Raw genomic sequence first — 13,794 nt, 5'->3', positions numbered from 1 at the left:
AAAATGTCTACAACAAAGTCAACTACTAAAGCAGCTCCAAAATCAAGTTTGCAAGCATCTCAGGCTTCATCATCAACTCCTCAATCAACAGCTCAGCCTGCAACTCTGACTTTTGGACCACCAAGAGTAAGAAGATAAAAAATTGCTCGAAGTTTTTAAGGTATATTTTGTAATTGTTTTAAGTTACAATATGCTTACAATATGCTCCCCATGTCAGACCCTAGTTGATTAACTTAAAATTATGTTATGTATTGTTATCAGGCACTAGAACAAAGGCACACATTTGGTGATTTCTTGTCTAAGCAATCAGGCAAGTCATCCACCAGTGTGCTTGAAGCAGCCGAGCTGACATTTATTGCTGGGGGAACTGTCAGGGCACCAATAGCAACCAAAAGGCCAAGGCCACATGGACCAGGATCAACTCCATTTATGCCAGCAGGACTAGCATCTCAACCTTGGGTGCCACCAGGACAAGTGGGGATGCACCATTCAAACCAACTAAGAAAATACTGCCTCCTCTTGCTCTCGGCCCCTTGCCAACATCAAGGAAGAAGTTTCAAGTTGTCAGACCCAAGTGATGTGGGTCTGTATAGGAGTGGAGTGAATTATTTTGTTAGTAACTCATGTCAGATATTTTGTTAAGGTTATGCTCAAGGTTTATTTTTGTTAGTAACTCATGTCAGAAATTTGGTTAAGGTTATGCTTAAGGTTTTTTTTTTGTTAGTAACTCATGTCAGACATTTGGAGTGAATTTACTCAAGGTTATGCTAAAGGTTTTTACTCATGATATTTGGTTGTTTTGTTTTGGTACCCTTGTTATTTGGTTGTTTATGTTGTTTTGTTTTGGTCACTATGAGTTTGAAGCTTCTGTGTAAGCACTAGCTACTTTGGATAGAAGAAACATGTCAGACCCTATTTGGCCTCATGTAAGCACTCATGTCAGACCATATTTTGCTTTCTTATTCAATTGAAGGTTTTTACCATGTCAGACCATATTAAGCAGTCAAAGAACTTTAACATCATTTGGTTCTGTTGTTTCCATTTGGTTTCATTTTACCATGTCAGACCATATTTTACAACTGCTTCAATATTGGTGTAAATGTAGAGTTAATCTCGACAGCTGCAGCAATGTGCATGACCTAAACAAAAAACTCATTAGCATACAACGTACAAAGACCACAACAGAAAACCAAACATACCACTCTATGGAAAATGGCAAACAAGAAACCTAACATTCAAATAACAATGTGTTATAAGAAAATAAAACAGACAACTCAAGATACTCAATCAGACTTCATGAAAACCATTCTTCAAAAGACTATATCTTGATAACTAGGCTAACACCAATCTCAAAAAGGGTTTTCACATTCATTCACCATCAGGAAAATCAAAAAATCAAGTTCGAGCAAGCTATCAAAAAATCAAGGGTAAAGACCATATCTATTTCAAGCTATTTCAAAAAACACAGAACTTTAACAACATTTTCATTTCCATTTCCATTTTACAGAGTGCTCAAAACATAAAACACAACATTACAACATCAAAACAAAACATTACAACATCACTTCATCTGTTCTTAACAACATCAAAACAAAACATTACGCCCTAATTTCTTAACAACATTACAACATCACTTCATCTGTTCTTAACAACATCAAAACAAAGCATTACTCCCTAACTTCTTAACAACATTACAACATCACTTCATCTGTTCTTAACAACATCAAAACAAAACATTACTCCCTAACTTCTTAACAACATTACAACATCACTTCATCTCTTCTTAAGCTTCGGCAGGGGCACACCATCAGCAGGAAGTGCTTGAACCACTTCCTTAAGTTGCTGCCTTTGTTGAGGTGCTGCTTGTGGTGGTTGAGCTGTAAGTAGCAAGACCCTTGTAGATCTCCTACCAAATCCACAAGATGGAGCTGGAACTGGAACTGCAAATACATTTCTCCCTCGAGCTGATCTGACCAGATGTTCAAAACCTGGTGGTGGAGCATCTGCCTCTAGAGTTGGACCTCGAGCTGATCTGACCAGATGTTCAAAACCTGGTGGTGGAGCATCTGCCTCTAGAGCTGGACCTCGAGCTGGAAATACAAGTACATTTTTCCCTCGAGCTGATCTCTCCACATGCTCATAACCTGGTGGTGGCCAATATGTTTCCAGATGCTCATGATTTCCACTTCCATCTCCACCGCTTCCATCTCCATGTTCCATCTCTATGAAACAAAGTTCCCTACACTTACGACATGAAGTCATCCTCAACTTATCATTTTGCAACACAACCTCCATGAAAACCCTACTATTCACCCTTGCTTTCAACTTAGTTATGACGGCAGCACAAGATTCCTCTATATTGTCATGATCCACCTCCATCGAGCAAAACTTGGCATTCACCATTTCTACACTTTATGTCAGACTACTCAACTGAAAATGAACTGAACTATAAGATTGCAAACCACCACGAGCAGCTTTTATAGAGGTCTTTACTCTTCTTGGAACCTGTTAGAAAGATTTTTATACAAGAATAGAAAACAATACAACACAGTCTCCAATATTTACCTCAATCTACTAACAACATTCATTCTTACCTAAAAGTAACTTCATAACTCCATCCCATTAAAGAAAAAGTATCTTAACATATTAATTCCCAAGTCAAAAGTCAATGAAAGTCTAAAAAATAGTTCTAACTCAAAGTTCTAGTTGCTTTTTTTAGTAAAGACTAACTACAACTAGAGGAATTACACTTGAAGTACAACTAACATCACAACTATAATAATTAACAAGTATGTTGAAGTATAACTACGACATCACTGATATTTATTTAGACTAACAACTAATATCATTGATATGTTGAAGTACATGCATTCCCAATCTAAACATATAGTTAGAAAAACAACCCCAATAATACTATTTTTAATCTAGACTTGCCTCCCTAATATAAACATATAACTAGATAAACACCCCCATTATAAGATAACCATAAACCCTAATTTCAAAAGTAGAATAACCATAAGATAACCATAATGCAAACAACCAACAACTATTTGACTTTGTTGATCTTCTTCACCTCCAACTCCAATTGACGATTCACCATCTTCAGTCTACGATTTTTTGCTTTTAAAGCTTCAACTCTTGCCTCCAATGCTTCTTCCTTGTTCTGTTGACGATTTGGATTTTTATTAACCTAGTCGAAAAAGTGGCAAGACAATTATGGGTTGTTCTTGTTTGAAAAAGTGACGGTCAAACTGCATTGACTTAGACGGAGTCTGAGTTTGGGGGGGCAAGTCTTATTCATTTTGAAATGGGGGGAGGGGCTAAAGTCTAAAAACCTTTTTTTCTTTTAAAAAAAAGATCCATTCTTCATTCATTTATCATCAGGTAACAACAAAGTTTTCATATAGACGCTCCTTGACTCGATGAAAGACCCTACTAATAGATAAGGGAACCACAGTCCCATTACAAGACAAGTCTGTGCGACTTCTACCAGCCTCTGCAAGTAGATGAGCATGCTGAGTTTCACTCCTAGAGCAATAAACAATACAACAAAACCAAAAAGACTGCCTGATAAACTGGATCTTTGACCTTATATCTTCTAACTCTCAAGAAGAACATGCAATTTGCCCATTAACTGCATCAACCATGCTTTTGCAATCTGATACAATGATCACCATCTTAATATCCAGATCCAAAACTTTTTCTAAACCCCACAAAAGAGCTTGGAACTCCGTCTCCTCTAGTCCCGATGCTATCAGGCTTGCTTCCTGCAAACAAAATATCACATGACCATTTACAAATGGTAAGACCTATGCCACCTGTTTTGAGAGACTCTCATATCCTCCATCAATTGTTATAAGAAATAACTCGGGTAAAAAGGTTTTTGGGATATAATATTTGCACAAAGGTTTGGATTTTGAAGGTAAGAAAGAAGTTGTTGATTGGGCTACAAGTTTGATCGAGGATAAAGGTTTGGGGTTTGGGGTGAATATTAGTTGGTTTCTATCCAACCAAATGAAGTAAGATAAGTTTGCAAAGTGTGTTAAGTTGTAAAGGGTAGCATCTTTGGGTTGGGTGTCCATAGAGATTTTAAGGAAAGTGTCCAGAAAGGTTGTTTGAGATTGTGTGCGGAGAGAGAGAGAGGACTAGTGAACCATGTTGTTGCTAGGGAAGGACAAGTTAACAGAGCATGGTCAATGGATTCAGGCACTTGGGTACAACGAGGACAAATGTCATTGGTAGCCATATGTCTATGAGTTAAGAAATGTTTAGTTGGAAGAATAGATTGTAGTACTTGCCAAATAAAGAGTTGAATCCTTAGAGGTGATTTTAGTTTCCAGATGATATTCCAAATTTTATCAGGGATTGGAGTTGAGGAAGGACTGTTGGTAAGAAGTTGCATATACCAATTATAAGTGGATTTAACTGTGAATTTACCATTTCTTTCTATTGTCCAAATCCAAGCTAAGCTCGAAACACAGTTATGATCTAGATGGATTTTATAAATTTCAGTTGCAATCTCTTCAGTGAAAAGGCTATTAATCATATTATAATTCCAGAAATTATTCATAATTAGATCAGAAACAAAAACTATGTTATCATTAGGGGGCGGGCCCATAGGTTTTTTATAAGGCAGGGTAGGAATCCAATTGTCCCCCCAGATCTTAGTATCTCGGCCATGTTTGATTTGAAGACAAGGAATATATTTTATTTCATTTTTTATCTTAATAAGCTTTTTCCACCAAGAAGAAGCAGAAACTTTGGCTTTAGCATTTAGGAAGTTACATTGAGGGAAGTATTTGGATTTTAAAATCTGAACCCAAAAGAGATGTGATTCTGAAATAAGTTTCCAATACTGCTTGGATAGCAAAGCTTTGTTTTGAAAGTAAGAAGATTTGTATCCCAGGCTTCCCGAACTTTTTTTCCCACAACATTTTTCCCAACTGATGAAGTGGGCTTTTGGATTACCATGTTCATTTTTACCCCACCAGAAGTTAGCTTGAGTTTGATCTAGTTCATGACATTCTTGTTTCGTGAAAAGATGGGTTTGCATGTTATATATAGGTATAACACTAGTTACACTTTTAATCAGAGTTCCACGTCCAGCTTTGGAGATTAAAGTATTTTTCCAACTTGATAATTTCTTTGAAATATTTCTAATAATGGTATTAGTATTAAACTTATGAGGTTTTATGGGATTAAAAGTCATACCTAAATATTTATTGTTTTGATTAACACAGGGATTTTTAACACTCGAGCAACAAGTTTGTGTAGTCGAGGATGTAAATTATGACTAAAAATAATTGAGGACTTATCAAAATTTATATGTTTCCCTGAAAGATTACAATAGTCAGTCAAGCAATCAACAATATTATGAGCTTCAACTAAGTTGCCTCTGACAAAAACAAAGCAATCATCGGCAAACATTAAATGGGAAATAGGAGGGGAGTGGCGAGCAATCTTTATGCCATGTAACTTATTAATGGCCATCAAATGATTTATACATCTAGAAAAATACTTTGTGCAAATGATAAACAGAAAGGGAGACAAAGGGTCTCCCTGACGAATGCCTCGGGTAGCCGAGAAAACCCCAAAAGGGGCACCATTAAGGTTAATAGAAAAAGAAGAACTAGTAAGACAAAGCTTTATCCATGAAATCCATTTATTAGAAAAACCAAATTGTTCTAAGATGTTGAAAATGAAAGCCCATTCGATTTGATCAAAGGCTTTATGCATATATGATTTTACAGCCATACAACCTTGCACACCTTTTTTCTTTTTTAATTTGTGTAAAATCTCTTGTAATAAAATAGTATTATCAGTGATTTGGCGATTTTTGACAAAAGTTGATTGGAAAGGGGATATAATTTTATCTAAAAAGGGTTTTAAACGGTTGGCAAGAATTTTTGAAATTATACGATAAATAATACTACACAAACTGATGGGGCGAAAGTTTTTAATATTAATAAGGTTAGGTATTTTGGGAATTAAAGTGAGGTTAGTATGATTGAAACTCTGCATTAGATTGTTATTTGTGAAAAAATCATGAACGATGTGAAAAATATCATTTTTTAGGAAGTTCCAATTATCTTGATAAAAAAGGGGGGTGAAACCATCCGGTCCCGGAGCTTTACATGGGTCCATAGCAAAAAGAGCCGAATAAATCTCCTCCATAGTTACATCTTTTATTAACTCATAATTATCGTCTTCTGAGATGATTCTACTTATGAAAGGTAAATGAGAAGGGAGAATAGGATGTGAAGTGGAGAAAAGAGAAGGACACAATGTGAGTACCAATCTCATCTCTTGTGTTATACCATTGATTATTGTCATCTTTTAAAGTTAAAATATGATTAGTACGTCGTCTGGATATAACAAATTGATGAAAAAAATTGGTATTTTGATCGCCTAACGTTAATTTGAGGTATCTAGACTTATCCCTCCAGTAGGACTCTTGCCTGGTATCTAAAGAAGTGATTTTGGATTGTATCTCATGTTCAAGGGCTAAGGTGTTATAATTAGGATTACTTAATTGAATTTTAGCAAGATGATTTAAAAGCGCTTTGAATCTCATAGTCAATTTTTCGAAAGTGTTCTTTATTCCAAGTTAAGAGGATCTTTTGCATCAGATGTAAATTATTTTCAAATTCCTGGAAAGAAGTATTATTATGTGTTTGCCAATTGTGCTCAATAAGCTCTTTGTAGGAAGAGTCTGTAACCCATGCTGATTGAAAGAAGAAAGGTTTAGCAATTTTGCAGTGTGTGGGATTGGTGTCGAGGTAGATAAGGCTATGATCGGAATATATGATCGGGAGGGTATAGAAAGCTGCATTAGGGAATTTTTGTAAGGCTTGTGTATTAAGGTAAGCTTTGTCCAGACGTTCTTTTGTGAGATTGTGAAGAGATTGATAATTTGTCCAAGTAAAGGTGATGCCATGGAAGCCTAAGTCTGTAAGATGAGCTTGTTGTAGGAATGATTGCAACGCGTTAGAGGACTTTGTTTATTTGAAGGGTTTTTCATATTTTTCCCAAGGAGATAGGATATTGTTAAAGTCACCTATAATGTCCCAATCAGAGTCAATGTGGGCACATTGTTGTTGGAGATGAGTCCAAAGCATGAATCTATTTCGAGGTTGTGGAGGCGCATATATGAAGGACATAAGTAAGGGTGTAGAGTTATGATCATAGATTTTAGTATGTATAATGTTTTGAGAAAGAAAAAGGATGTCTAACTTAATTTGACTCGACCAAAGCAACCAAAGACCACCTTTTAAGCCAATAGAAGGAACAATGCAATGATGCTGAAAAAGAAAAGATTTAAGTCGAAACTGACTATCATGTATGGATGCTTTTGTCTCCATGGCAAAGCAAATATCAAACTTAAGCTTAGAATGTTTACCACTCCCTCTGCAATTCCAAGAACAAATTTTCATGGTGTTGTGTAGGTGGAGGCCAAGGCGAAAGAAAAAAAATCTACTTGATTTGAATTTATAGAAGGTGCAAGAAAGTGAGGAACGGTAATCAAAGGAAAAGTATATGAAAATAAAGGAGAGACGTTAGATGTGTGTACCTGGTGAGTTGTTGGATGTTCTGGATCAAGCGCACTCGGGTTGTCATGGGTTTCATTATAAACATGAGAAGAACTTGGAGTAGATTCATCAACAGAGTTCTCATCATCGGAATCATCCTGCAGGTTGCATGGAAACTCCATAACCAGCGCTTCACGATTAACAACTGCATGATCATATAGTAACTTCCTCTTTTTGAGTGGAGGAGAGTACTTAGCAACACACTTTTGATCACTGGCATCTTCACTTCTAGGACGTTTTTTGGCTTTCACTTGGTTAAGAGGGAGACTTTCCAAAGCTTGGTGTGAGGTGCTAGTAGAATTTATTTTGGATTTATGTCTTTTAAAGGTTTTTTTGGCTTTGTGAGCAGCTAGGGACGGTTGGTGTTTTCTAGAGTGTGTAGGAACCGTTATGGTTTCACCAAATGATTTATGAACCGCGAAACACCATATGCAGTGGAATAAAGGTGTTCACAGTTTAGTTAGAAATCATACATTTAGATCGGCTAAGATAACTCTGAGAATACAAGATCTATGAATCAGCAACCTCTTGATCTTCTGTTGTATTCCTATCCTTAGAATGGACGTTGTGTGGGCAACGATCTTCCAACCTTTTCTTTCTCTCTTGGCTTTTCTCACTCACAAAGTTAGAACCAATTTTGGATCTATCTTTCCTTGAGCAAAACCTGAGTTTTTCTTGTGTAAAAAATGGCCAGAGAAAGAGGTTTCTATTTATAGGCTACAACAGGGACCATGAGGAGAAATTAGGGTTGGGCCTCCTGACGGGCTTGGGCTTCCCATATTCGCCCAGAACACATGGCCCAAGTCCGTCAACAAATGGCTTATTCCACTAAAGGTCATTGTTGCACTACCGCCCTAATCCCAAATTACGTGTTACGTTTATGAGCTCCATATTATATACTTGTTGATCTCCCCGTGTTTAAGATATCGAATGCCCATTGATTAAGTCAAGTTACTGACAACTACATTAATTAACTTATTATGTCCTTGAGTAGTACCACTCAACCTCATTGTCATGTCGGATTAACCCGACTTCCTGCGGGTCACGGATTCTTTCTATAATCAACAGCACACCTTACATATAATGTCATTACCCAATCCATCGAGTTTGTTGATTCACAAATGAATCTCACTCATTGATGATTTAAAGCAATGTACAATGCACGTAAGTGCCCGTTATTATATCCGGATTAAAAGAACTTAACAAGCATCCATAATAACAGAGGTGTTTGTTCTCTTATATAGTCAGTATAAAGAGAAACAACCTCACTTGGTCCTATTCAGTACATACAAAGTGTACTAGTGTAATCTTATAATCAAGATAGACTAATACCAGATTATACTACAACCGTACCAATGGTTTGTCCAAATCCATCTAGGTTGTGAACGTTTACTTATACTTTATAAGGTACTGATGATATGATCTTCTGTGTGACACCACACACCATATCATCTACAACATAAAGTATTAGACGCATGCATATAACTAATAACATATATAATATGTATAACATTTGCCCATATGATTATCATTCAAAATATAAAGAATTAAAGTTAATACAAAAGTAATGCTTTTAGTATATAACCCTATCAGAGTGAAGATTTGATTTTATGTTTTTTTTCCTATAGTAAGATTTTATTGACGGCGTGTGTGGAGAAACTGTAGTGACTACGGCTAGAGTAAGTTCCAAGAAAGAGAGATCATCTGTAGTTTGGGATGGTGTGCCCTCTGTCCTGAACAATACTTTTCCCTTTATCACGTGCGCTTGGAATACCGATATGCACCAAAGGAGGAGATACATCCATGGTATTGCAATCCTGATGGAGTGTGCCAGAAGCAATAGAGGGATCAGTAGTTTGAGTCATGTGTTGCTCTTCGAGATTCCCTATCAGACTATCATTATATTGCCAGGTGGCAGAACCACAATCTCCATAGGTGTAACAATTGTAGAGTTGTCACCCACATGAGTGTTTGGCGCCCTATTATTGTCCAAGTGTTGAGGAACCTCTGTGGCTATTGCAAGTTGCATGCTAGAATCATCATGAGATTCTTTGGTGTTGCTTGGACCTACTTGATCCTTGCTTGGCAAGTAACAATTTCCATTTGTACTAGAAGGCTGATGCAGTACATCACCTGTGCCACTTGGGACCTGAAGATGCAAATTTTAGACTGTTGTGGTTGGAAGGGTGTGGATGCCATCGGTGGTTTGAAATGTTGGCTGTGAAGGGGCAGGGGGAAAGCGGTCAAAATGATAGACGCACAATCAATGACTGTATCTTTTCCGGCGTAAATAGTGTTTGGCCCAGCTGATTGATTCACGGATGCCACAAGAGGATTTATTGTACCCCAGCCTTCCACATTCAAAACAGAAAACTTCTAATCTTTCCAAATTAATAATAGGGTAACCGACAAAAGTTGTGTCTTTGGATCCAAAGCTTCAAAGATGAGTGGGCAGTGGAGCATTAGTTGGAATGGCAATGCGGACGATAAGTAAGAGCCATCCGCGATTATGGTGGCGTCGTGTATCAACCCGTTGAACGGACCCCAATGGAAGATCCTAATAATTTGCCAATAGTTGCTGAGAATCTTTCCAAAGGGATTTGATAAATTTGAGCCCAGAAATCCACAGTTTGAAAATTCATTTTGTCAGGAGTTTTTTCTATTTCCCTGGCTTTAAAGAGTATTACATGCCCCCTACAATCCATGGACCTTGCTCAAGCACAAATTGCAACTTATCATATGAAGACTTTGATGAACCTTGAAAACGATGGGGAAAAGAAAATGGACTACCACTTAAAATGTAAAGCTTCTCTACCCATAGTTTGGGATTTCGGAATTCTCGGAATTCTGACAAATCTAAAAACCAAAATTGACAATATTTCGACCTGTGCAGTTTAAGCGTTAAACGGTAGCTAATCGGTTAAGGAGTGCACAGCGATTAGGTCTAGTAATCGGAATATATTGAGGATTATTAATCAGAAACTAATCGGGAAATAATTCTAAATAAGATTTTCCATTCCCATAGGTAACCTATAACACTTGCCACAAATAATTATTAGCTAAATGCATATTAAAGTGAAATGAAAATGAAAAACATATCTAACAATCACCAAAATGCAAACACAGCCTCCCTCATTACATAGTTTACTGGTCAGCATAAGTCAAATAAAAAACATATAAAATATGAAAAACACAAAGACATCAATGACTAAAATTATATCTTGGAAAAGTTGGTTTAAGTTGGGTTTTATATATCATAGGTCTTTTGTTCTATAACTTTATATACAAATCATATTTTGAGAAAAACATAAAACAACAAACCCTTATACCTATTAATCGTCGTTTTTTTAACACCTATTTGTGCTAAATCACCTCATTAATCAGCATAAATTAGGCTATTAATCGATCCCGCTTAGATCGGAATTTTTTCTACTAATCATATTGGTCAAATAGCTTATAGTGCCTATGCGCCTATTAATCGTCTATTAAACTGTACAGATTTCGACACATGTCAAATTTTGATTTCGATAAGATTTCAGAATGATTAAAATTTCGACCCTATGTTGTATTTTCCGGATTTTTTAAAAGCCGAAATATCCAATAGAATCCTAACATTCCGTTCAGAATCTTGAACACGGTCTCTACTCTCTACCTTCTTTGAATTGTTAATTTGTGATGGTAAGCAAAGCTTTATAGTACTCTTCTTACTAAGCACGCCATATGTGCTTATAGTTTGGCTTACACAATATGCATTCCAGAAATTATCTATAGGTTAAGAATCTCTAGAATTAACTATTGTGGAGCGGGATCATCCAATTCTTATTGTTTGAAGGCTAGGACCTAGGGTTAAGTTAATTACCTTCAGGGCCAGCTCTAAGGGTAGGCCAACTAAGCAGCCCCAACAAAAGGGCCCGGTTAGTAATCCTTGAAAATGCTGCTATAAAGATTCAAACTCTCATTACATCTACTATCTATATACTAAAGCAGAGACCTCTCATGGAGGATTTTCTCTCTCCTATGTGGCACTCTAATATGAGAGTTAGTTTTTTCTCTCACCTATGTGGTACTATAATATGAAAGATAGTCTTTTCTAATAGCTTACAATCACATGTACATAGAACCTCTTTGAAGAGTTTGAGTGTATTTCCAATTCTTATATATTTGATCAAATAAAAAAAAATTGCTAAAAAATAGGTGATTTGTAAAAGGTAATTTCCTATTACGAATCAAACACTTTTAGTGTTTCAATTCTTATATATTTGATTAAATAAAAAAAATTGCTAAAAAATAGGTGATTTGTATAAACTAATTCCCTATTACAAATCATACAATTTCAGTATCTATGATAAAGCACCGACTTATTTCGAATATATCCTTAACACGGCCTCAAAACATAGTTAAAAACAATTATACAAAAACTAACATCACAAAATATATAATATAAAATGAAAAAAAAAAAATAACGGCAAAACAACAATGACAAATATTTTAAAAAATATAAAATACTGATGATGAAACTAACGTCAAAAACAATTAATGGGGAATCGAAAACTGGATGGAAATGCATCGAACTAACTTCAAATAATATTTAATGGAAAATCGAAAATTGAATGCAAATGCAAGCATTAAATTAATCTTAAAAAGTAATTAATAGAAAATTGGAATATAGATACAACTGCATTAAACTAACCTCAAAGAATAATTAACAGAAAATCAAAACTTGGATGCAAATACATCAAACTAACATAAAAAAAATAATTGTCGGAAAATCAGAAACTGGATGCAAATACATTGAACTAACCCTCAAAGATTAAATTAACGGAAAATCGAAACCGGATGCAACCGCATTGAACTAACCTCAAATAAAAATTAATTATAAATTGGAAATATGATGCAAATGCGTGGAACTAATCTTAAAAAATAATTAATCGGAAATCGGAAACCGGATGCAACTGCACTGAACTAATTTCAAAAAATAAACTAGATGCAAATGTATTGGACTAACCTTAAGAAATAAACGGGAAATCAGAAACTGGATGCAAATTCATTGAACTAGCCTCAAACAATAATTAACGGGAAATCGGAAACTAGATGAAAATACAACTTTATCAAATAATAAACGAGAAATCAAAAACTGGATGCAAATGCATTAAACTAATCTCACAGAATAATTAACGGAAAATCAGAAACTGGATGCAAATGCATTGAATTGACCTCAAAGAACAATTAACAGAAAATTGGAAATTGGATGCAAATGTATTGAACTAACCGAAAAGAATAATTAACGAGAAATTAGAAATTGAATGCAACTGCATTGAATTGATCTCAAAAAATAAATAACGGGAATTGGAAATCTGATGCAACTGTATTAAACTAACCTCAAAATATAACGGAAAATCATAAACTGGATGCAAATGCATTGAACTAATCTCAAAATATAGTTGGGTTATATGTTATGGGAATGCCTCGATAAGTATAGTTTTGCATTTAAAATGATGTTTATCTTATCTCTTTCCGTGTAATTGGGAACTCCTTGCTATTCAAGTAGCTTCAATATATATGAACTTCACCTTATTAGGCAATCTCACAAAACTTCAATCAAACTTCTTTTATTAAATAACAAAATGAAATTGAAGGGTTTTATCAAAGGTGAGTTCTTTTTTTTTAATAGAAAGTGAGGTTTTCACGTTATAAGAAATTTGGTTGAGTGATCAATATAATATTAGTATATAATAGTTCTGCATATTTGTAAATATTTTTCAGAATAATTAATATAACATCACCCGTTCGTAGATAAGCTTTGAAGATTTCACATAGTGAGTCATGCATAATTTAAAGAATAATTAATGGGAAATCGGGAATTGAATAATCTTCGATGATCCCACATAGTAAATCAAGCATAATTTACTTTTTATGTCATATTTGCAAGGACACTACAGATGGATCATTAGAAGTTAGTATTACACACCTCATTGGATAATTAAAAGAAAATCGGAAACTGGATTCAAATACATAACTGAGCTCAAAGAGTAATTAACGAGAAATCGGAAATTTTATGCAAATGCAATAAACTAAACACAAAAAGTAATTAACTAAAAATTGGAAACTGGATGCGATTGCATTAAACTAACGCCAGATAATAACTAACGGGAAATTAGAAATTAGATACAAATCTTTGAAAAATATCTAACGGGAAATCAGAAAC

The sequence above is a fragment of the Coptis chinensis genome, chromosome 4, assembly GCF_015680905.1.
Source record: "Coptis chinensis isolate HL-2020 chromosome 4, ASM1568090v1, whole genome shotgun sequence".
Classification (NCBI taxonomy): domain Eukaryota; kingdom Viridiplantae; phylum Streptophyta; class Magnoliopsida; order Ranunculales; family Ranunculaceae; genus Coptis; species Coptis chinensis.
The sequence above is the reverse complement of the archived record's forward strand: the minus strand, read 5'-3'. Positions refer to the sequence as shown.